This window comes from Bidens hawaiensis, unplaced genomic scaffold, assembly GCF_021521415.1.
Source record: "Bidens hawaiensis isolate Kalapana, Puna unplaced genomic scaffold, B.hawaiensis_p1.1 tig00001721_1, whole genome shotgun sequence".
NCBI classification, from domain to species: Eukaryota; Viridiplantae; Streptophyta; class Magnoliopsida; order Asterales; family Asteraceae; genus Bidens; species Bidens hawaiensis.
The window spans coordinates 2,379,920-2,404,605 of NW_027491098.1; the positions used below are offsets into that span (position 1 = coordinate 2,379,920).

The window sequence follows — 24,686 nt, forward strand, 5'->3', positions numbered from 1 at the left end:
TTTTTTTTGTGTTATCACAAATCCTTCTCACACTTCTCATTTTTGTCACCCTTTGTATTTTAACTTCACCCTAAAAAAGCGACCATCAATTTCTTAAAAGCAACGCCGATTGAACTATATTGTCGGCCGGCAAATCTATCATGGTGGCCGATTGAACTATATTGCCGGCCAACAAATCTAACATACTCATAAAATAATTTCTGAGAGAAAAAAATTAATAAAAAAAAGGTTGGCCTGGCCCGAGTGTTTAGTAAACGGTTGGTTTTTTTTATGAGGTCGGTTTTTTAGAGTTCGGTCAGTTGTTTAAATAGTTTTTGGGGCTCACCATATTGAAGTGCACGTGTCAGATTGTGGGTGTTTGCAAAACCCGTCGGCTGACAGTCTAATCGGTCAGGTGACAGATTTATTCGTTTGGATCCAACAGAATAGAAAATGGCCATTCTGGAACTTTTAGAATTGGCTTGGTTAGTTTGGGAATGTAATGATTCAAAATGGACACTAAATCACACTATCCAAATGAAACATGCTTTTTAGTATCAATTTCTTTCAAAAACACTATAGTTCTTGTAGAATGTTATGCCACAGATTAGCTACTGAGTCTGTCATTGATTGTTGAGGGGTGTACACACATGAAGGTTCGTTAATAATGTTTTGTGTTTTTAAATAAGTAGAGAATTCAATGAATAAGTACTTTTTTTTGCATTATCTGCACATAAGATTTTAAGAGTGAAATGGAACAGGAAAGTCCAGTCTCATTTGTTTTAGAACCACTGCATAGGGATGACCTAACATGCATGACATTGACGAGTCAAGGCTATAGAATGTAGCTGAGTGTGCCAACATACGGTTTGAGGACTAGTGGCAGTTGACTTGGAGGCAAGCAACTATCACAGCAAATTATGCTCTTCCTTGGTGAAAGTAAAGTGTGATTCCTTTTGGAAATCGGACTGAACACGACAGAAGTATCGATGCTAGAACTGATGAACACAACAACGCTAGGTCTGGCCGGTGGCAGTGGGGCAGTTCTGGAAAATGATCGGAATGGTAAATATTAGCAGCAATCGGCTTGTGTACAGGAACCACACGTCAACAATAAACATTGTGAACTAATTGTGTGTGAATAGTACCCATAAATAGTAGATTCATGTTAATGGTCAATGAGTAGTAACTCCACATGGTAATAGGTTGATAATAGGGACTGGTAACAGAAACAGGGGCACCTGACTGCGGCGGCTACCTAGTATATATGTTGTGCCAATAGTCTTAATTAGCTCTAACACACCATGTAAAGAGAATGGGAGATATCTGAATAACTATTATGACCGGTGAACCCTCAATATATACAAGTGAAACCCTAGAGAAGCTAACCTGGCTCATTAGCTATATACAATTTTACAATATTAAATCACTAATTATAACTATAATAAACAATGTTCTAACACGGCCTCACCGACCATTCCACCTGTTTTCTCAGCATCTTCTTGCAGTTGCAATGCAAACTCTAGTCCCCAAACCACATCATCCATAGTTGGGCGTGCAAATCCTTGCTCTTTCAAGCAACTACGTGCTACCTCTCCAAACTTCGTTAAGCACTTGGCGGTAATCTCACCACTTAGGTTCAGATCGATTATCTCATGTAGGGCTCCCTTCCGATAACAAGACTTTCCCAATTCTACCAGATTCATTTGTTCATCAGGTAACCCTAGATTAATAACAGGTCTTCCACACAACACTTCAAGCAGAACGACTCCAAAGGAGTACACATCAGATTTGTTAGTTAGTTGTCACCTACGATAATATTCAGGATCCAGATAACCTATGGTACCCTTCACCATTGTGCTAACATGATTTTCTGTTTGGTCTTTAGGGCCTAGCTTTGACAATCCGAAGTCAGATAATTTAGCAACCCAGTTTTCATCTAGTAAGATATTTGTGGACTTGACATCACGATGAATTATTGAACGGTTTGCACCAGTGTGGAGATAATGCAACCCTTTGGCTGCACCAATGCAAATATGAAGGCGTCTTTTCCATGACAAAGGAGGATTGTTTTTCATGTATAGATGTTCCCTTAGAGTTCCGTTTGGCATGTAATCATAAACAAGTATCATCTCATGCTCATCATCACAATATCCAATCAGGGACACTAGTTGGACATGGCGCAGCTTTGATAGAAACCCTATTTCTGTTCTGAATTCACGAAAACCTTGTTTGGATGATGAGTCGAGCCTTTTGATTGCAACAGTTGTTTTACCATTGTCAATGCACCCTTTATACACCATACCAAATCCTCCTCTGCCTATAACACATTTGGCATTAAATCCACATGTAGCGACTTTCACTTCCATAAGTGAAAAGTGACGACATCGATCTAATGGTAACAATGGACGGCAAGGCTTGGTAAATCTTGTTCTCAGGAAAACTACAAGAACTAAAACAATCAACAAGACAAACCCTCCGCCAACACCTCCTATTACGGGGGCATATGGCAGAACATTCTTTGTGTTCTGTATTGTGGGAGATGCGACCCTTGGTTTTTGGTATTCAGTACTAAGTTCTGGGTTTTGGCTAGCAAGAGTACCATCCATGCTCAACTTGAAGGCTTCCAAACCGTTCAAATAAGCATCTTGATATATTTAAGAATTGGGATTAGGATGCATCGCGACCCACAAATCTTGCTTGCCTCTTCTGTCATCCGGGTCATCGACAAACACCATGTAATCCTTGTATACAGGATACCCGCTACCTTGAGTTAAGTAGAACAGATCAATTTCATTGTCAGCAGTTTGATTATTAATGAAGATCTTGAAAACCACCTGACCTCTTTTTGTGTATTGTGGTATAATATTGCAGAAATGGAACCTGATCTTGTAATAGAACTGAGAATCAACAGGAAGTATCCAAGTCAGATTATACTTATCGGACTGCTTGCCCATACTTCTTTGGGTTTGATAAACTAGCTCAGGTGCAGTATAATTCGGTGTCTCTGTGGTATAAACAATCGGCTTTGGCAAATCATAAACTGGTGTCAATCCAATTGCTGCTGAGTATATGTAGCTATCATCACGATCCCATGACCGGTACATACCGGTATCTTGAGTACCAGATACATATCCCCCACCCATGTTTAACCTGTAAATATTTTCAAGCGCTGTGTCGTTAGTGATAACGGGTCCATTAGTCATCCCAACTGGTTTAAGGTTCTTAGAATTAAAGTAGTGATTTTCGGGCATTGAAAGAATTTATATGCCGTTTATAAAGGCATATGAGTTGGGTGAAGGTGTAAAGGTAACATTTAGGATTTGTGTATCTTTTACATATATGATGAATTCTTTAACAAAGTTAGGAACTTGGACTCCTGCATCGAACCGGGCCGTTGCCATAAAGGGGGTTGTTAGGAAAGCATTGAAGTTGTTTAAGAGAGAGTAGCCATTGGATGATACTGAGAAATAAGATTGGTTTGGGTTGAGGTCAGAATAGGTTGCGGGATAGAAATATAGGTGTAGGAACTTGGGCCCTTGGGAGACTGGAAATGTGTAGGTGAATGAAGAAGTGTTAAAGACTCGGGCGGTGGAGTATGGTATTTGGGGGACTGAAGGATCTTGGTGAAGGGGGGTGGATGCAAAGGAGGTGGTGCTGATGTTAGAGGTTACAAAGTTGGAACGTTGATCACTATCCCATATCCGGTCAGAAGCGGTGGTGGTGGAGGTGGAACCACAGTTCAAGAGGTAATAACCGGTTGCTTTGTAAGGTTGTGCGGTTGTTGTGGTGGAAAAGAGAAAAGAAAAGAGGTAAAATGAACGTGAGCATAATGCTTGATATCTTTCCTTGTTGATTTAGGATATAATCAATAATATTAATAATAATAGGTGTCTTTTATAGTTTAATGTAAATAAATCATATCAGTGGTTACAGTTGAAACTTAAAACTAAAAAGATTGGCTGGTTGACTTGAAAAGTATGCTACTGGCCAGTAGGAATAATCCAGTGATTAATACCTTGTCCAATAGGAGTTGTACCATATAATGAGATGTAGACGGCGTCTGGATTTTCTTTCATTGATGGATTCATTCAACACTTACGTATCTATCATTTGAACTACCTGCGAAGTTGCTTGTATATATAAATTTTTGATGATTTTGTTATGGATGAATAACTGGTTTTTATTAGTTTAATCTAGTTTGAAATGGATGAATAACTGGATTTTATTAGTTTATCTTATTTTAATGATATATATTATATTTAATACTCGTAAATAAGTTTTATAAATATATAATATATAATGTTATATATATTATTCATGAGAGCAAGCATCGCTAGCTGTGCATATATGCATACCAAGTTCGACTTGTTGGCTGCGTTTACTTATGAATGGATGTCTTTTTAAGTTGATTTTCAAACTCCTAAAGAACGTTGTAGTAAAACTTGATGAGAGTGAAGTTAGGATTACAGGATTGTATTGATGACATCTTCAGACATTGGAGTATAATATATTACTGGATGGCAGGTTTCTTTGTAGTTCCATCTTTATTACATCCCTAAGGACCCTAACATAGTGAACATACATCTTGATACAATTATACATTGGGTTCAATGTTTTCATTTGAAAATCGTTTTGCGGTTTTGTAGATTAGAATCTTGGTATAAATCTCTCACTTGACAGCGACAAGTAGACCTTGCAAAATGGGTGGGTCGGTCGGCAGGGCAACATGTCGGGTCAGAACAACTGGGTCGGGATGTGTCTTTTTAAAGAAATCGTTAATTGGTTTGACTCAGAACGGGTTTTGACAAAAATACGAAACAGGTTGTTTGCAAAAAAGACCCAAAAATCAACAACCTAAATACAACATGTTTTTTGGAGATATCGTTTTTAGTTTAATTCTTTTTAATCTGTATTTATTGGTTAACCATGGAATGAGATAATAATATTTATACCAAATTATAGTTTCACCGCATTTTTTTTAACTCGGATCTACTTTTTTCTGCAGCTTTTTTACTGGTTTTACTGCAGTGTGATCATTTTTTGTCCTCCACAGCTGTCTGCATCCCGGTAACAGATTTTCACAAATAAATGATTATGAATTTATGATCATATGATAATTACTTTATTCATTACGTGACGCCTATTTAACATTACTATTCTACTAATGCAATCATAATCGAAATTTAATACATAAACACTTTTTCTCAACAGCTTCTTGTAGCTCCAATGCAAACTCTAGCCCCCAGACCACTTCATCCATGGCTGGCCTGTCACACCCTTGCTCTTTCAAGCACCTAACTGCCACATCTCCAAACTGCCTTAAACGCTCGGGTGCGATCGCACCCTTTACTTTTGGATCAATTATTTCCTCCAGGCTTTCATTCGCATAACAAGACTTCCCCCACTCTGCCAAACTCACTTGTTCTTTGGGAAGCCCGATATTCATAACAGGGCGTGCACACAACACTTCCAACAGAACAACTCCAAATGAGTACACGTCAGACTTCTCCGTAAGTTGCTGGGTTCGGTAATATTCTGGATCCACATACCCGACGCTACCCTTCACTACTGTGCTAACATGGTTTTGCGCTTGGTCTCTAGGGCCTAGCTTTGACAGACCAAAATCAGACACCTTGGCAACCCAATTTTCATCCAGTAAGATATTTGTGGACTTGACATCCCGATGAATTATTGCACGTTTTGCACCCGTGTGAAGATAGTGTAACCCTTTGGCTGCACCTATGCAAATATGGAGGCGCCTTTTCCATGGCAAAGGTGGCTTGTTTGTCTTGTAGAGATGTTCTCGTAGAGTTCCGTGAGACATGTAATCATAGACTAATATCATCTCTCTCTCATCATCACAGTATCCAATCAGGGACACTAATTGGACATGGCGTAGTTTAGACAGCATCCCAATTTCCGTATGGAATTCTATAAAACCTTGATTGGATGACTCATTGAGCCGTTTGATTGCAACAGCGACGTTATCGATCTGCCCTTTGTACACCTTACCGAATCCTCCAATGCCTATGATGAAATCGTCATTAAATTCACCCGTTGCTGCTCTCACTTCTTTAAGTGAAAAACGGCGGCAACGATCTGTTCGCAGTGTGGAATGTGAAGACTTCGGTTCACCATATGCTGGGCCGTATGATGACTTGACTCGCCTTCGTTGGTGGAAAACTATGAGAACTAAGATAGACAACAACACTAACGCGCCTCCAATGCCTCCAATTATAATGGCATAAGGAGGTTTATTGTTTCTTTTTCCGGTTGTAACTGTTGGTGGGGTTGTTGGACTAACATTTGGGTTTGGGCTAGCAAGACTACCAACCATGCTCAACTTGAAGACTTCCAAACCGTTCAAATAAGCGTCAAGATATAGTTGCGAATAGGGATTAGGATGCAACGCTACCCACAAATCTTGTTTGCCTCTGTTACCGTCAGGGTCATTGACAAACAAAATGTAATCCTTGAATGCAGGATACCCACTACCTCGTGTTAAGGAGAGTAGATCAATTTCATCATCAGCAGTTTGATTATTAATGAAGATTTTGAAAATCACCTGACTACTTTTATTATATTGTGGTATAATGTTGCAGAGATGGAACCTGAGGCTGTAAAAAAACTCAGAGTCAACAGGAAGTCTCCAAGTCAGATTATAGTGATTAGACAGCTTGCCCATACTCCTTTGGGTTCGATAAACTAGCTCAGGTGCGGTATAATTTGGTGTCTCCGTGGTATACATAATCTGCTTCGTTTTATTATATTCAGGTATCAACCCAATTGCTGCTCCAAATAGGTAGCTATTATCTTGATCCCATGAGCGGTACATCCCTGTATCTTCATTACCAGATAATGTTCGCCCACCCATGTTTAACCTGTAAAGATTTTCAAGCGCCAGCTTGCTATTAATATCAGGTGCTGTAGTAGTCCCAACAGATTTCAGGTTCTTAGAGTTAAAGTAGAGATCTTCCGGCATTGAAACAATTTCAATTCCGTTGATGAAGGCATATGAGTTGGGTTCGGGTGTAAAGGTAACATTTAGGATTTGTGCATCTGTTACATAGATGATGAATTCTTTGACAAAGTTTGGAACCTGGGGTCCGTTGATTTTGTTAGGATTAAACGCACACACGAAACCGAACACACACACGAAAGAAATAAACGAACACGAGGATTTAACGTGGTTCGGTCTAAACTGACCTACGTCCACGGGTGGCAACTAGGTATATCTTTATTGAGTGACCAAATATTACAAGTACATAATGTTGTTTATATAGAGACTGAACTAGGGTTAGTAAATTATTATGCAAGAAATCTAAACCGGGCCGGGCTTGGGCCCGACCGCCCACACCCGTCTCCTCTTTTGACTTCATATAATAAACCGGGCCAACAAGGCCTACGAACCCAACAATCTCCCACTCGGAGGCCTTGAGTACTCTCGTCTGCACTCCTGATTGTACTTCTGTAATCTGAACATTAAACTTCTTCTAGTTGCCACCGCCTTCTCATCAATTAACCTGAAGGCCCGTTGAAGCTCCCCGGAGCTCCAACACGTCAGTCACGGCTAAAACTGCCCCTGACCCGTTCTCTGTCCCTACCGGCTCCCACTGAAACAAACTACCGGATCCCGAGATACTCTGAGAACAAACACTCTCCATATTCAGCAAGTAATTCACTGGAGAGACTTTTACAGCTGGAATACTGGTTTTCTTAATCCACTGTCGACCTGGAACTGTAACTGAAACACGACCTGTGCTCCCACTGTCACGATGTCCCCCAACTGATTTAACCTTCCTAGCTCGTTCATCCTGAATCTTCACTTTGGCTCTGGGTTTGTTACTTGCAAAACGAACCTTCTTCTGCCCACGAGATTCTGTGAACCGGATTTTGTCTTTCACCAAAACTGGATCCACTCCTTTCGATGACATGCCGACCATATACAATGAACCAATTTTCTTTCCACGAGCAACAACGAGATTCCCTTTGACTACTTTCCACTGCCCATTCCCGAACTTAACATCGTGCCCTTGGTCATCCAACTGCCCAACTGAAATCAAACGTTTCTTCAAACTTGGAATAACCCTCACGTCTTTCAAAGTCCAAGAAGTACCGGCTGAAGTTATCAAATCAACGTCTCCCATACCCGTAACCTCTAAAATATCATCATTCGCTAGTCGAACCTTTCCAAAATCCCCAATTTTAAGATTCTTCATCGTTTCACTACAGTGAGTGGCATGAAACGATGCACCAGAATCCATCACCCAAGCATCAACGCTACTCTCAACACTACAAACCAAAGCCTCATCACTACTGACCCGTCATCTGTGTCGTCTTCTGTAACGTTCACCTCTTTCTTACCATTCGGACACTGATTCCTGAAGTGTCCTTTCTCTTTACAACCCCAACATTCAATATCCTTACGAGTCTTAGACTGACTCCTCTTCCTGCTCCCACTGCCTCGCTGTTTTCCCTACCTCTACCTTCTGTGACTAGCATATTGCCTGATGATTCACCTGAACTTCTGCGTCTTGAATCTTCTCCCAGAATCAGATCTCAAATCCCATCGAAAGTAATATTTGTAGACGAACTACAAACTGGAGTCACTGTTTGCGACCAACTGTCGGGCAAAGAGGATAATAACACGTGGCCTTGAACTTCATCATCAAACTTAATGTCAACTGACACTAAGCGGGACAAGATCGAATTAAGATTATTGATATGAGTTGTAACTGACCCACCCTCTTTCATTCTTGTTGTCACTAGCTCTCGGATAAGATAGACTTTATTCGCTGCCGAAGGCTTCTCATACATGTTGGATAGCGCCTCCATCATACCACGTGCTGTGGTTTCTTTCATGATGTTAAACGCCACATCTTCCGACAACGACAAAGTAATACAAGCCCTAGCTTTCTTGTCTAACTTCTTCCAATCTGCTTCTGACAACTTTTCTGGTTTTTCATCCTCAAGCACTACATCCAAGTCTTTCTGACAAAGTAGTGCCTCAATCTGCATCTTCCACCAACCGAACTTCTGTCCGTCAAACTTATGTATCGAAACCTTTCCGTCTTCTGCCATAACAATGACTAAAACGAAAAACTGGATAAAAAAAACAGAGACAGACACAGCAACACGAGCCTGAACTTAACGATTGTTCTACTGAACTCTGTTAAACAATCAACCTATTTAACCCGCAGCGGAATAACGAACTGTAAATCAGAAACCGAAACTTTAAACTGAAACGATAAACCTGACAAACGCGGTTGGCACTGGTTCTAAGTTTCTTTAAATTTCTTCTGACTTGAAACTATTCTTCAACGAAAATAGGATCTTGATTCGCTGTTATTGACTCGTACTTTGCAAAGTAGGATCTCGACTCGCAAAACTTCTGCCTTCTTTTATTGGTGTGAACACAAGCAAAGTAATCAAATATATTACTTTCTGCCTTGACAATGAAACACAGCAACCAAAAAAAAATACCTACTGTTTCCTTTTGTCTTTTTCTGTTGTAAAAACCAATATATGAAGCCAATTGCAAAGGTGGGTGGCGGCTATGTTATCTGCCTATGTATAATCTCACGTAGCACCAAATTCCCAAACACCTTATTTTTACGAAACCCAAAAAAAAAAAAAACTAGAGCTGACCTTTTCAACCTTCCGGTCGATCGCTGGATACGTCGGCTAGCTGCCAACACCGAAAACCTAGATCGACAACCTGAATCTGACCTGTGGCAACTGGTGGCAGCGAAACCCTAGCAGCAGTTAGCGGTAACGCGGTGGAACCCTAGCCCCGATCACTGGTGCGGCGGCGACACGCGGAACTGGTTCACCGTGTTCTTCGTGTGATCCGAACCTAAGCTCTAGATACCACTTGTTAGGATTAAACGCACACACGAAACCGAACACACACACGAAAGCAATAAACGAACACGAGGATTTAACGTGGTTCGGTCTAAACTGACCTACGTCCACGGGTGGCAACTAGGTATATCTTTATTGAGTGACCAAATATTACAAGTACATAATGTTGTTTATATAGAGACTGAACTAGGGTTAGTAAATTATTATGCAAGAAATCTAAACCGGGCCGGGCTTGGGCCCGACCGCCCACACCCGTCTCCTCTTTTGACTTCATATAATAAACCGGGCCAACAAGGCCTACGAACCCAACAGATTTCTACATTGGATGGGGTCTTTGCCAGATAGGAGGCGGTTAGGAAAGGGCTAAAGTTGGTTAACAGAGAGAAACCATTGGATGATACCGAGAAGAAGGATTGTTCAGGCTTGAGGTTGGAATATGTGGCAGGGTAGAAATAGAGGCGAAGGAATTTGGGGCCTTTGGAGACCGGAATTGTGTAAGTGAACGAAGAAGTGTTAAAAATTCTAGCAGAAGAATATGGGAGTTTTCCAGATACCAAAGCATCTGGTTGGAAAGGTGCCGAAGAAAACGAAGAGGTGATGATATTGGAAGGCACGTATTTGAGATTCTCATCACTCTCCCATCTTGGGTCCAAAGTCGTGGTGGTGGTTGTGGGTGAACCGCAGGCGAGGAAGATGCGATCAGTGGCGATGTATGGTTGTGCATTGGTGGTGAAGGCGAAGAGTAGGAACACAGACAAGAAGGGTAACATGAAGGTTAACATGATGGTTGAAGAGTGGTGTGATTGCTTGAATAATATTTGATTATTGGTCTTTTTATAAATCATGTAGCAGCAGTGGAAGACTTGTCTGGTTACTTAAAGCAAAGCGTAGACCTGAAAGTCTTCTCCAAAGTAACGTATACTTTGTGCGTATTAGCGGTACCACATTTAATTAGTGGTACCTAGTTATTTGTTACCCATTAAACTTTCGAGATTCAAATAGATTCAAATATTGTAAAGTTAGATATTTTAGTAAAATTCAAAACTAATAAAGAAGAAAACGAAGTCTAGGACCCTAGTCCGTTTCTACAATATTATTAAACGGAGATGTTTACATCACTTTCAGTTACAATATATCGTAGTGAAAAATCCACTTGAACGAGTCAATAACAGAACAGGATAACATATTGTATGGCAATGGAATGAACTGACCCCGCCAAAATGACATTATTATTTTTGGAACAACTCAAGTTACATAATTTCTTTGTCACCTGCGTAATTTAAAACCAAACCACATTGAAAACAAAAACTTATCTAATACATTGATGTCACTAGATCAAAGACCCCTTTAGTCCAAAATGGCAATGTTTTTATAACCGGATCGGACAATGAACCGGACAGGTAAGTGATTCACCGGTCAACCGGTTGAACAGGTCCGACCGGCCTAGCAATTTTCGTCTAAAAATGATGGTTAGGGTTGAAAAAAAAAATTTTCAAAAAAAAAATATTTTTTATAGTAAAACCGGTTCAACTAGTCCGGTTTTTCGATCGGACCGGTTTAACCAGTTCGGACCGGCCGGTTCCCTAATAACCGAGCGAACTACCATAACCGGAGCGGTCAATAGAGCGAATCCCGGTCAGACCGGTCCGGTTTCAACAACATTGCAAAATGGCATTATCTAGACTAGAGGTCTATGTTGCACGAGAACTAGTACGAGAACGAGAAACGAGCACGTGTACGGGAACGGGAAACGGCAAAACTCAAATAGTCAAGAAACGGGTACGGCAATAAATACATATAAAAAATTATAATGTCATTTAATCATATAAATAAATATATAATTTTTATTTATATACATTAGAAACTCTTTAAAATAATACACTTGTGTTTTGGATAAAAATCTGCTAAGGATAATGTATCCAAATTTGTAGTGTGAGGTCTATTGCTAAAATGGTAACAACGAATATATGATTGAAATGGAGTGAACACCGAGATTTGTTGCGAGGAAAAACCCTTTGATCTTGTTCAGATCAAAAGAAAAAAACCCGGGTGATGACAACTCGTCGATCACCAATTTATTAATATCAAAAAAGGGTTACAATGGTTGTGGAGATTAGACAGATGTTACAATAGTAGCTAACGTGTATAGAGAGAATAGTCAGTTCTGCTCTAAGAGTGTGTGAGTACAAGTGATATATCTAATCGATCATATCTCGATGTTTATAAAGAAAATAAATAAAATAATAAGTCCTGTCTATCCGCCACTATTCCACTAGTCTTCCAACGTTCATTAACCACGTGCTGGTAGCTTCCAGTAGTGAGATTTAAGGTGGACCAAGTCACATAGCCGTTACTTCTGCTGAACAATAACCTACACACATGAAACAATTGTTACTTATATTAACCTCTGAGGATCCTTGATCTTCGACATGGTTCTGGAGCTCTTCGAGAAAATAATTGATCCAAACATATCTTCAAGGATAATATATCCTCAGCAGAGAAAATATCAGTCCTAATAACTTGGGACCACCAAAATTTATTAATTAAAAGAGTTATTAATTAATCGATAAATTAATAATTATTAATTTATATATTAATTAATATTTTATTAATTTATAGTAGAATACAATGCAATGGATGTCGAAGATGTTCTGACTCACCCAGAAGAAAATGTAGTTACACAGTTGTTGGCTGATGAAGAAATTATTGAAAGCGTTATTGGAATTAATAAAGACGATATCAATGAAGAAGATGATGAAAGTTCTACAATGGAGCCCCCTTCGCGAAACGAAGCTATTAAAGCGGCAATCACATTGAACAATTTCTTGTTGAGCTATGAGAAAACAACACCGGAAGTTCTTACCATGCTAATTGTCACACCCCGACTTACGGCCTAGGCGTGTGACCAACAGTTGGTACCGGTTTTGTAAATATATCAGAGTTCAACGGAAGTCTTTAAAAAGTATATTTTGAAATATTAATTTATTTATAAACTTTTATTTATAATAAAATAATATATATATATATATATATATATATTTAAACATTAGCTTATTTGTACACCTTAATGTAACATTTTTATTTATTAGAAAACTTCTCGGATAATAAATATCCAAGTGGTTGATTTATAAACCTTGTTTCGAGTTTATAAAACTTGTTTAAATATTCTTTTCAATATTTTATTCAATTAAAACTATGAGTCATCTCTACCTTGCGAACATCTACTTCATGAATGGCTCCAATTCTTGATACTGTATTTCCTGAAATGTTAGAAAATACGTCAGCGATAAGCTGGTGAATACGCTGATGCTAAAAATATTTTCTTTTACTTTATTACCCCTCGAGACTACGCCTGCCTCGGCCCATCGTGGCTTAGGAATAACACAGTTAAAACAACACATTTATAAATTCGAGTCTCTACACTATGTCACCTCAACAACACCGCAGCGTCCGACTTAGTTAAGTACCCGTATGTATACACATGGTCGTGCTTCCTGCGGGAAAGCGTCCTACGACCATGCGTGGTGCGATGTGCCCACCGCGTACTACCACATATGTAAGGATCCAGACACATATATACTACAGTCGGAGGGCTAGGCTTATACCCTTATTTATAACGGTTTTAGGAACACGTAGTTCCTTGTAAATAATTTCATATAACACGTTTGACTCATTTTAAAATAAGTTTGTAAAAGTTTGGGGGCGTATTCACCTTTTGATTTGGATCGGCTTCAAACACCGTCCGAGGGTCTTTCCCGTTACTACCTCGCACCTATAGTACGAGTATAGCCTTTCTTGGATCAGCTTCAATACATGTCTGAGGGTCTTTCCCGTTACTACCTCGCACCTATAGTACGAGTATAGCCTTTCTTGGATCAGCTTCAATACATGTCTGAGGGTCTTTCCCGTTACTACCTCGCACCTATAGTACGAGTATAGTCTTTTCTTTTGGATCAGCTTCAATACACTGTCCGAGGGTATTTTCCTCTTCTTTGTTATCTCGCACCAATAGTACGAGTATAACTTTTTGTTAGTCGGATATACAATCCGGCTTAAGACCTCTAGTCTCTTTTGTAAAATCTTTACCTCGATTTTAATTTCTTTATGAACCTTTAGTTCAAAACATCTTTTCTTTATTTTTTTAAACCTTTAGTTTAAAATATTATTTCTTTTCTTTCTTTTTCAAGTTAAAACTCTTTATTTTTAACTTGTTTCTTTCACAAGATAAACCTCTAGTTTAACTTGTTTTCTTTTTCTTAAACTTTACGTTTCCTTTTTTTTTATTAAGAAACGTATATTTTTTTTTACTTATTATTTAAGAATAATAAACTTAAATAATATTTTCGACCATAACTATCTTCTACTTTTCTTTTCCTTTTCTTTTTATAACATGTTTGAACCTATAGTTCAAATCATATATCTCTTATTCTTATATTCGGACCTTTAGTCCATCATATTTTCGTTGCTAAATCTACGTTTAACAACGTATATCATTTAGTTTAATATTAATAATTATAAACAATATATAATATTTTTATCTTTATTTATTAATAAAGATTCTTTTATTATTTCTTTATTTTTTTTCTTTTTATTATTATTTTAAATAATAATCATTCTTTATTTATAATAAATATTTTATACTTTTATCTTTATCTTTATACTTTCTTTGTTTTATTTTCTTTTTGTTTGTTTTCGAGGTATTGACTAAGGTCTAAGCCTTTATTATTTTATTAATATTTCATTTGGGCATCATGCCTACCTTGTTCGACTTATTATTTTCTAAACTCACGGGCACCACTTCGACGTTGGCACGTATATTGAGAATCTTGTTCAACACCTCCTTGGCACGCAATCGAGACGCGTCGGTCTTCAAGTCTCGTCGGTACGCACTTCGGGGCGGGTCTTCGGTTCGTTTCAGGTCGGCACGTACTTCGAGGCGGAACGTCGGGTCTTACCGGGTCGGCACGTACTTCGAGGCGGAACGTCGGGTCGTCTCGGATGGAACGCCGGGTTGTCTCGGGTCGGCACGTACTTCGAGGTGGAACGTCGGGTCGTACCGGGTTGGCACGTACTTCGAGATATTGTCGCCGGTACTTTGGGGTATCGTCGGTTTATGGCACGGATTACAAGGTATAATGTCGGAGTTTTATGGTTACGGAAAACGATGTGGTCGGTACATTTATCGAGGTGATTTTAGAGAGATGTTAGAGAGAGAAAGAGTGTGTGAAATGGGCGTGAGAAATGAAAGGGTGGAGATTGGTATTTATAGACAGGACCCATCGCGATACGCGATGGTCCGTTAATCATGCCATCGCGTATCGTGATGTAGGCATGATGAGTCACGGGTAGGTTTGCCACGTGACGGACGCGGTGCCACGTGATACCACGTGGTGACACGTGGCAGGACACGTCATGCCTTTACGCCACGTGGTGACACGTGGCATGAGCATGATGCCACCATGTGACACGTGGCAGGACACGTGTCACGTTGTCGGTCCATGTCATGGCGTATCGCGATGACGTTGGGTTTTGGTCCGTCGCGTATCGTTGTCTTCCCATTTCTTGCGTTTTGAAAATATACCCATCGCGATACGCGATGGGCTTGTTTCTGTGACGTCGCGTATCGCGACCAGACAAGAAACCAAAATTTATATTTTAAGTCCTTGTACTATTGAAACTTGGTATTTTTATCTCGTTATTTTCATGATGTTACACTAATGAAAATTAGAGACGAGATTCGAGGGGAAATTGATTTCAATAAAAAACAAAAGTCAATTGAGTCATTTTTCAAGAAACCTTCATAAATCATTCATGTAATATGCTATATATAAGGAATTATTAATTTATATTTTATATGGGGTCTAAAGAAATTATCAAAAATGTATTATCTTATAATTTTAGCGAATTATTAACTTAGCACCCTATCCCCGAGTCGGGACCGGCAAAAAATATTATCTTAAAGAGTTTATTAAATAATCGAGTATTAATTTATCGAGTTTCTACTGTATAATGTCATTTAAACATTTTATGTATAAAATTACAAGTTGAGGACCAAATGTAAGCTAGTCTAAATAGTGAGGGTTAAATGTTAAAATGCATAACCTAATTTAATACTATTTATGTAAATGTTAACAAAGTTTAGGGACTATATGCTAGCAATTAAAAGATCAAGGGGTTTATTGTTTAAACCTAAACTTATATTATAACCTAAACTTATATTCTAGCCGCCCTTCTTCTTCATCTTCTTCTTCTTCATCCATATTCCGGCGCCGGAATTCTTTGCTGGAATAGTGTATGGGGTGCCTATGCAGTCAATCTCGGTGGTATATCGGTGGTATCTCGGTTATCGGCCCTCATGTGAAATATCGGTCAGAATATCAGTACCGATAATATCGGCGATATTGACCGATATTTCACCGATATTTCCCATATCAGTGTTTTAAGTCTTAATTTTCAGCTTTTAGTGTTTAATTGTTGGTGTTTCGAGTCTTAATCAGTTCCTACATGCTACAATTGTTAGTGTTTTGCAAGTTGCAAAAAGGATAATTTTTTAATAATAGGAAAATATACTGAATTGTTAGTGTTAAAGTGCTATATATATAAATTCCGCATGATATTAAAATTACCGATATCCCACCGATATCTCACCGAGATAATCGATATCTCAAATATCGGTCCTCGACCGATATCCAATATTTTTCGGCATTAACTGCTTAGTGTGGTGCCGGAATTCATCGGATACGGTCTGGAAACACCCTTTAACTTCCGGAAACGTTTAAAAATCGTCCCCAAAGTTCTGGAAACGTTTTGAAACACAGTTTGAATTTTCGAAATGGTCAACGGTCGTCCCCAACTTTACAGAAACGGTCAAGAAACGTTTCCTGCCGTCCCCGACGGCGTTTCCGTCCCCAGCGTGTTTCCGGGACGGGGTACGGCACTTAGGTCATGTTTCCGTGCATCAGAGCTAGAGGTGGCAAAACAAACACAAATGGGTTGTTTTGGGTTAATATAGATAACTTTTAAAACTGGATGGGTCATGATGGATCAAAAGAATTTTCCATTGAGGTCAAGATAGATTGGGAAAATGCTAGTGACTTTTGGTTATTGGTTAGAATGAACTAAAACAAGCTCCATCCAATTTTATTTCAAACAAAACCCACGAAACCGAATAGAAATTGAGAAATCAAAACCGACCGAAATGAAAAAAAGCAAAACTGAAACGGAAAAAAACCCGAAAAAGCGAACCTGGACAGATACAAAACCGAGATTTTCTTTTTCTTTTTCTTTTTTTTAAATGAACGAGGACGAGGGGAGAAACATTTTAGTTATTTTACATTTTGTGTTTTTGATTTATATTTTGAGTTATTATTTTTTTAATTTTTTACTAACCTCTATTTTAAAAATTCATCATGACCCATACCCATTCTAACCCATCACCCAAATCCAACCCAACCCATTCACATTGCCACCTCTAATTTAGACGGCATAAAACACCAACAAATTTCGAGTATATAACTTTTACTGTGTGAAATGTAAGTCCAGGTAATATGTTATCATATAGGCAGTGTTGCAAAAATCTCGACTATGTGCCGATTAATCGCTAGTCCCCAATTCACTGATTAATTTTGGGTTAATCGGCCAATTAATGGGTCAATGGTCAAATCCGACTAAAATCAACGGTTTTCGGCGAGATTCTAACCAAAATCAGCGGTTTCCAGCGAGATTCCATCAAAAACAGCGGTGTCTAGTAAGATACCGACACATTTCGGACCAAAATGTGTTTATGTATTTATAAAACTGAAAATTACATATAAAAATGTATGTCTGTATATATATAATTGAAAATTATGCATTAAAGTTTGATCCGATTAATTTTAATTAATCCCGATTAATCGCTAGTCTCCACCCTACCGCCCGACTAGTGACTAGCGATTTTTCCAATACTGCATATAGGGACGGCTCAACTATAGAAAGAAATAAACTGAAGTTTAGGCCCGCCATTTTTTTACGGGTCGATTACGTTCTTTTTCAATTATTTCTTTCTAATTTTGTTAGAAATGTGTGTCTTTGTGAATTTTTCTAACCGTATACAAAAAATGTGCTTAATCATATTCTCACGTGTTAAGATCTTAAGCAAAAATATTTCCAATAAATGCACCGAGTTAAAATAAAAATAATAATAATAATAACAAAATAATTTTGAAGTGGCCCTATTAGACAGGACGAGAAACCAATATGGTTTCTCTGTGATAGCTTCCAAACCACATGGCAATACCGCCGTCACCCCATATAGATAGGGTGCATAGCTTCATTCCATGCAAATGTTTGCCACATAAAATTGATTAATTTTTTTACATTTATTGTACTTGAAGAACTAAAAAACAAATATATTTTTTTTATGGTATTTGTGGGTAGATGTTGTCAGTGATGTGGTTTGTGGGTACTTGAGGATAGAATTGAGATGACAATGCAGGATTAGACGGCGCATGGGTAGTACTCATGAGTACCAGAACATTAAATCTCGGGCTAAATGCACTGATAGTTCGTGTAATTTATTGCTTGTCTCCATCACCTACCCGTCGCCGACAATATTACAGCCACCAATATGGTAGTTGATTAGAGAGGAGGGGGGGCAAACAACTTGCCAAATTCCAAAGGCAGAAATTTTTTGGGAATCTTTCTTAGGCCCCATGTTTTATTTTTGAGAAAGCCTAACTGTTTAGCCTATATACACCAATATAATAAGATTGTTTTGCTAGTTGCAGCTGTGGATGTTGCCTGTTGTGTTTCTATTTATCAATTTGTTCTTGATAACTATGTTTACTTAGATGTTGGGATTCATTTTATCACTTCTCATTATCAAAATATCCCGTTACTTGACCTGTTAATAATCCTTTTTGTATTAACAAGATTGTGACCCAAAACTGTCCTTTGATGATAATCTGTAACACGGCCTATAGCCACACCTGAAGCTGAATTAATTCTTTAATTGATCTGCACTGAGACTAAATGATTCGAAAACTGCCCCTTATAACAAAACAAATGTGCAGCCCTTTTACTTAATTAAAGGCTGTCTCGTATCGAAACGAACCAACAAGTTATCCTCTAAAGTTCTGACCCGTAAACTACAACAATCTGTGACCTGCAATCTGGCCCGTAATCAGCAGCAAAACTTAATTTGTGTTCTTAAAATGCCCCTGATACGAAACTTGAAGTAAAGCTGATCCAAACTAAACAAAAAATTCACAACGACCCGTTAGCAAAACTGTGACCTGCTGCCTTTAATGTTTTCGTACACTATGTCTAAAACCTTCTGAATTTTAACCTGCCCGAAATGCCTCTTTGACCTTTATCCTTAAAAAATATATATCTCTAGAATATAGGATATTTGTATTTTAAATAGGTAATCCAATCCTACTATATCTAGGGTCAATCTCTTATATATAAACTGGTCTATGATTTATACAAAATCAATTGATTGATTCCTGTCAACAATCCTGCTGTAGAATGATCTGAACAAACCCTTGCAACAGATTCAAGAAGCCGTCCATAGTTTAGATTTCGATTTTTATTGGTGTTTTATGCTGTCTAGATAGTGACATTTTGGACCAAAGGGGTCTTTGACCTAGCGGCATCAATGTGTTAGATAAGTTTTTGCCTTTCCATGTGGCGAGGGTTTAAATCACGTGGTTGACATTGAAATTCGGTAACTTACACTGTTTAAAGAAATAATGTTAAAATACTCGTTAGAGCAATGGATGCCCTGATTCCATATAATGGTTTAAAAAAAATGATGAAAAGTTTTTAATTTCATATCAATCACAACAATTATTTATCTTTTAGTAACATCCTTAATAATAGTCGGTTGCTATGTCGGTTGCTATGTATGGTTGCGCGGTTGTGATGGTCGGAGGGGGGAAAGAGTGGAGGAGGAACAAAGAAAAGAGAGGTAAAATGATAGGTTCTTTTATAAAGCAGAATAGTAGCCACAGTTAAAACTTAAAACTAATTGGATTGGCTGCTTGACTTGAAAAGTCTTCTAAGTTGTGCCAAAACTAGATATAGACGTCATTGGAATTTTCTTTCATTGATGGATTGAATCATTCATCGGTTGCATATCATTCGAACTACCTGCGAAGTTGCCTGTATATATAGATATTTTCATAACTACCTTCATTACTTTATCTTATTTAATGATACATATTATTTAATAATCGTAAATAATTATGTTAAACGTATTACTTGAGAGGAAACATCGCTGCATATACATATGCATACCAAATATGACTAACTGACTTGTCGACTGCGTTTATTTATGAATGGATGTCGCTATAAGTTAGGATTACAGGATTGGCCAAATAGGATGAACTGGGCTTGTTTTGATGACTTTTTTATTGCGTATTTTCATCTGTTACATCACTACATAGTGAGCATAATCTTGATACTATCATACACTGGCTTCAATGTTAGTTCATTTGCTAATCACGAGCCATTTCGTAAATTAGAATATCCGTAAAATCCCTCACTTGACAACGGTTAGTAGTAGTGCAAACCGAAAACACCTTAATTACAAGTAATAATAACAGAGCTTTAGTTTTTAGTTTTCAGGGACGATATTACAATTGTATGATTATTCATTACAGGATGGCTATTGTACATCAGGATGGCGCATTACATAAAATTTTTATCACATGCAATATATTGTACTAATCCAATCATCAAAAATCAAATTTAACAAAACACAATATCATATAATTGACTGTTTCTTGGTTTGGCTAAAAAAATCCAGCATTCATATCATCTTCCAGCTGGCATCTGAATTTCGGAGAAAACTGTATCTGACTTGAACCCTGCTTCGCTGCTACTAATCGATGATGTGCCATTTCTTATCGCACTTGATCCTGAGAACACATCATCGTCTGTTGTTGTCTCTTCTCGCATCATAAACGGAAATTCTTGATTTTCATGCACGGCATCACCAAGCGTCTTCTCAGCAGCTTCTTGTAGCTCCAATGCAAACTCTAGCCCCCAAACTACTTCATCCATGGCTGGCCTTTCACTTCCTTGCTCTTTCAAACAACTAAACACCACATCTCCAAACTGCCTTAAGCAATCAAATGCAATCACACTTAGTTTTGGATCAATTATTTTGTTCAGAGTCCCCGTCCGATAACAAGACTTCCCCCACTCTGTCAGACTCACTTGTTCGTCCGGCAACCCTTGAATGATAACAGGTCTTGCACACAACACTTCAAGCAGAACAACTCCAAATGAGTACACATCAGATTTCTCCGTGAGTTGTTGGTTTCGGTAATATTCTGGGTCCACATACCCGACACTACCCTTTACCGCCGTGCTAACATGGTTTTGTGCTTCGTCTTTAGGGCCTAGCTTTGACAAACCAAAATCAGACACCTTAGCAACCCAATTTTCATCAAGTAAGATATTTGTGGACTTGACATCACGATGAATTATTGCACGTTTCGCACCTGTGTGAAGATAGTGCAACCCTTTGGCTGCACCGATGCAAATTTGGAGACGTCTTTTCCATGGCAGAGGAGGCTGGTTTGTCTTGTATAAATGTTCTCGTAGTGTTCCGTTAGCCATGTAATCGTAGACCAATATCATCTCTCCCTCATCTTCACAGTATCCAATCAGGGATACTAATTGGACATGGCGTAGTTTAGACAACAACCCTATTTCCGTGTGGAATTCTAGGAAACCCTGATTGGATGATTCATTGAGACGTTTGATTGCAACAGCGGTTGCAGTGTTGTCCATACACCCTTTATACACCTTACCAAACCCTCCGACGCCTATGACAAAATCTTCGTTAAACTCATTAGTAGCTGCTCTTACTTCTAAAAGTGAGAAGCGCCGGCATCGGTCTGACGGCAGAGTTGAATGTGTAGACTTCGATTCACCATCTGCTCGGCCGTATGATGTCTTTTCATCAGTCGCATCGTTGTGTTTAACTCGCTTTCGTTGCTGGAAAGCTATAAGAACTAAGATGGACAACAAGACTAAAGCTCCTCCAATGCTTCCAATTATCACGGCATACGAAGTTTTGTTCTTGTTCCTTTTTCCAGTAGTTGGTGGACTTGATGGGGCTGCAGAACTAAGTTCCGGATTTGGGCTGGAAAGATTTCCATTCATGCTCTTCTTGAAGGCTTCTAAACCGTTCAAAAAAGCATCTACATAGTCTTCAGTAGTACGAGGATAAGGTTGCAGCAAGACCCACAAATCTTGCTTGCCTCTGCTGTGATCCGGGTCAGCGACAAACACAACGTAATCTCTGTATATAGGATACCCACTACCTCGAGCTAATTCGAACACATCAATTTCCTGCTTAGCGGTTTGATTATTAATGAAGATTCTGAAAACCACCTGACCACTTCTATTGTATTGTGGTATAATGTTGCAAAAGTGGAGCCTGAGGTAGTAATAAAACCCAGAATCAACGGGAAGTATCCAAGTCAGATTGTACATACCAGACAGAGTTCCCATACTCCGTTGGGTTCGATAAAGGAGCTCAGGTGCAGTAAAATTCGGGATCTCCGTGGTATACATAATCTGCTTCGTTTTATTATATTCAGGTGTCAACCCAAATGCTGCTCCAAATATGTAGTTATCATCTGGATCCCATGACCGGTACATACCGGTATCTTCATTACCAGCTATTTGTTTCCCTCCTATGTTTAACCTGTAAATATTCTCAAGCGCCTGGTCATTAGTAACATCAGGTGCTGAAGTCATACCAACAGGTTTCAGGTTCTTAGAGTTGTAATACAGATCGTCCGGCATTGAAACGATTTCAATACCGTTGATGAAGGCATATGAGTTGGGTGAGGGTGTAAAGGTAACATTTAAGGCTTGTGCATCTGTTACAGAGATGATGAATTCTTTGACAAAGCTTGGAACTTGGGGTCCGTTGATTCCTGCATCGGATCGGATCTTTGCAAGATATTTCGCGGTTAGGAAAGCACTGAAGTTGGTTAAGAGAGAGTAGCCATTGGATGATACTGAGAAATAAGATTGGTTTGGATTGAAGTTGGAATAGGTGGCAGGATAGAAATATAAACGGAGGAATTTGGGGCCTTCAGAGACCGGGAAAGTGTAAGTGAAGGAAGAAGTGTTAAAAACTCTAGCAGAAGAATAAGGGATGTGGTCCAGTTGTAAGGGTGTGGCTGAAAAGGAGGTGGTGGTGGTGATGATATTGGAAGGCACGAATTTGGAATTCTGATCACTCTCCCATCTCCGGTCTTCAATAGTGGTGGTCAGGAGGGTGAACCGCAGTCGAGGAAGAAGCGGTCGGTGGCATTGTATGATTGTGCAGTGGTAGTGGTGGTGGTGAACGCGAAGAGTAGAGCCACATAAAAGAAGGGTAAACTTAAGGTTAACATGATGGTTATATGAGTAGAGAAAAGTATTAATTATGTGTTTTTATAATCATGGACAGTGGTCAGTTGGTCACATACTCACATTGTCTGCTTGCTTTAGGAAAGACTTTTGCCTTTTGGGTCTCCTCTAAGAATAATTCATAATGGTATTCCGCCAAAGACTTTTTTTAATTTAATTCATAATGGGTTCGATCATTAATACGATAGTATACGTGTATATAAAACTGAAAATAGACTGGGTTTGGGCAAATCCGGCCCCGAAAGGGTAGCTTCGCCACTAGAAAGTAACATCCTTAGAACTAGGCGCACCCTTCTGGTTCCCCCATAGGTTTCATTAGCTTCTTCTCCAAAAGTACCCCTAGCAAATCGGTTAAGAAATTTGGTTTCATGAATCCGAATCGGTTAAGATGAATTAATGAATGAATGTGTGTGTGTATATGATTGGTCGGAATACATTCGGGTGGTTTAGGTATATTGTAAACCTCTATAAGTTTATAATGTCGGGACCGAGATATTTTTATATCGATAAATTAATAATTAATTTAAAGAGGTTTTACATAAGACCTTTAAATTTCCTAAGTGCAATATATATTCACAAATTAATTGAATTTGTTTTGGTCATTGATTTTGAATAAGTAAAACTTAGCTCATGGTAAAAAAAACTAAATTACAAAAACAAGTTTCAAAGCACATCTCTTCTTCATAACATCTTATCACTATAAAATGTCAAATGTAAACCTTTTTTATTTCATTTTTGACTACGAGATGATAATATCCTAATTCTTAAGTGCAATGAATAGATTTTAAGATGAACTCAATATATATTTAAAGTTCAACAAAAACAAGTGACTATAGATTTATATTTTACTAGACGATATTAGAATTTGGAATCTTTTAGTAATTATTAATTTGTATATTATATAAATTGAGATTTAAAAAAAATCATTATCTTATTATTTTATCAAATTTTTTGAACGACCAACTAAATAACATCGGGTACTTCGTACACGACCCCATTGGCTAAAGGTAGCCCAAGCCGGCCGTTAGTCCGGACGGACGGAGCCCCTAGGGGTCCACCTATAATTGGGGTTCAATTTTATACAGTTCCCAAATTAGAACTAGGCAAATTATTAATTTTATTGAGTTTATTAATTTATAAAGATTTAACTATAGATGAAACACCATCGCTACCAATGGTATTTTGGTGTTGATCCATGTGTTCCGATTTGGTTTTTAAGGTTGTACCCTTATTGTACGTGTTGGAGGAAGAATTTTATGGAAGAAAGTATTTTATGGAGTATTTTTAAACTGCACCCTATTTATTATATAAATTATAGAAATTGTCAAAAACAACAACTAAACATGTGTTTTTTTTTGTTTTATTAGATTTAATAATCCCTATCGAACAGTATTGTCGATAATAATCTTTATTTATTTCAT

The 24,686-nt window shown here is 38.3% G+C and overlaps 3 pseudogenes across 1 annotated transcript; all 3 read right to left on the bottom strand.

Annotated features, from left to right (window-relative positions):
- Positions 1–1,418: 1,418 nt before the first annotated feature.
- On the bottom strand, positions 1,419–22,638 carry LOC143596424 (putative receptor-like protein kinase At5g39000 pseudogene; annotated as a pseudogene). Its single transcript, XR_013146709.1, has 2 exons — positions 22,550–22,638; positions 1,419–3,132 (listed from the first exon to the last, which is right to left on the bottom strand). The product of XR_013146709.1 is annotated as a putative receptor-like protein kinase At5g39000 pseudogene (transcript).
- Positions 5,153–10,695, bottom strand: LOC143596434 (receptor-like protein kinase FERONIA pseudogene; annotated as a pseudogene).
- LOC143596124 (receptor-like protein kinase FERONIA pseudogene) lies at positions 20,414–23,249 on the bottom strand (annotated as a pseudogene).
- Positions 23,250–24,686: the final 1,437 nt, after the last annotated feature.